Source organism: Chrysochloris asiatica, unplaced genomic scaffold, assembly GCF_000296735.1.
Source record: "Chrysochloris asiatica unplaced genomic scaffold, ChrAsi1.0 scaffold00392, whole genome shotgun sequence".
NCBI classification, from domain to species: domain Eukaryota; kingdom Metazoa; phylum Chordata; class Mammalia; order Afrosoricida; family Chrysochloridae; genus Chrysochloris; species Chrysochloris asiatica.
The window spans coordinates 1,680,580-1,682,515 of NW_006408910.1; positions in this window are offsets into that span (position 1 = coordinate 1,680,580).

Below are 1,936 nucleotides of genomic sequence, written 5' to 3' on the forward strand. Positions count from 1 at the left end.
AACTACCAGCTGTTCAGTGAGATAAAGATGAGGCTTTCTGCTCTCATAAAGATGCACATACCAGCCTTGCAAACCTTGTACAGGGTAGCTATGACTCGGAACTGACTCTACAGCATATAACAACAACAAGAATCAACTTTTACTTTGAAACGCATCTTTGTGGGAAAATTGTACAGTACATTTGAAAAGTAGTGCTTACTGAATTTTGATGTCTACCACTCGTGTGTCAGTTTGTTGTTCTGTGTTGGCTTGTGTGTTGCTGTGATTCTGGAAGCTATGCCACTTGTATTTTAAATAACCAGCAGGGTTACACGTGGTAGACAGTTTTCAGCAAACATTTCTGAACGGTTAGCCACTAAAAACCGTTGCAGCAGAACATTGCTGGAAGATGAGCACCTCAGATTGAAAGTCACTCAGAATATGACTGGGAAGAGCTGCTTTTCCCAAGTAGTTCTTGTTAGGTGCTGTCAAGTTGGTTCTCACGCACAATGATCCTGTGCAAAACAGAATGAAACACTGCCTGGTTCTGTGCCAGTGATTGTTTTGCATGTGTTCATTACTGCTGCCACTGTGCCAGTCTGTCTTGTTGGGGGTCTTCCTCTTTAACACTGACCCTCCACTTTACCAAGCATGATGTTCTTCTCCAGCAACTGGGCCCTTTGTGTCTGAAGTGTAAGGGTTGAAGTCTTGCCATCCTTCCTTATAAGGAGCATTTTGACTTTACTTCTTCCAAGACAGATTTGTTTCTTCTTCTGGCAGTCCATGGTACCTTTAATATTCTTGTCCAACACAATAACTCAACTGCATCAATTCTTCTACCGTCATAGTACAACTTTCAAGTGTGTGTGAGATCATTGAAAATACCAGGGTTGGTTCAGGCATATGTCGTTAACTAAATACTTCAAAGAGATCTTGTACCTAATTCAATTTTTTTTTTTTTGACATTTTATTTAAATATTTAATCAATTGGAACACTAAAGGTGCATATAATTTTTTATTGTTATTGAGGCAAAACAAGGTATTATAACTTGCCCAGACTTGAGGCATCAATTTTGAAAGCTGAACATTAATACGATTAAGGAAGTCAAAGTGCAAACAGTATACATTCACAGCTTGACTAGTGAGGCTGCGTCATAATTTATAAGGTGCTAGATTAGTGCACTACCAGCTGTTCACAGGAAAAAGATGAGGCTTTCTGCTCCTGTAAAGATTTACGGCCTCGGAAACCCTGTACTATGAGTTGGAACCTGCATGTAACAACAACAACAACAACAGATTAGTGCTATTTGCCGGTCAGCGCGAAATGTTTAACCTTGGGAGTAGGGAAGAAAAAGTAAGGACCTCCTTTGTCCTTTATGAATGAAAACATTTTCCTAAACTAATCAGTCATGAGGGAAATAACTACTTTTCCTTTAATTCACCAATGAGAATGCTTTCTTTTTACTGTCAATTCTGTACTGATTTTCAATCTTGACAAAGAAGATAACCTGAAAATGTAGTTCCATAAATTGCTCCCCTGTGCAAGCGTAACCACATCTGGTCCCCCTGAAAGAGTTGAAGAATTGCGTATCCAATGTCCATGCTGCCCTTCTCTTCCACTCTGTATGTGTGGGGTGTGTGTGAATGTTTCTTTTTGTGAGGATTTGTTCCCTCTCTTGAGTCCATAGGTATAGGTCAAGTTCATCAGACTGTATCAGCTCACTCTTTCTCCCCTCCCCCATTCTTTCCTCTCCTGGTTGAGCTCCGATCCTCCAGTCATCCGGTCGAGGTCACCTGGGTATCATCTGCAAGTGTGGGCACTCCTGTGCATACGTCCTCTCTTTCCGTCAGCTGGTAGCTCCACTCTCCTCTCGAGTCCTCCGTGGCCACGCCACTGACTCTGGGCCCAAGAGTCCCCAGGCCTCTTCACACTGCTTGCCAACCAGGTCCCCAACTG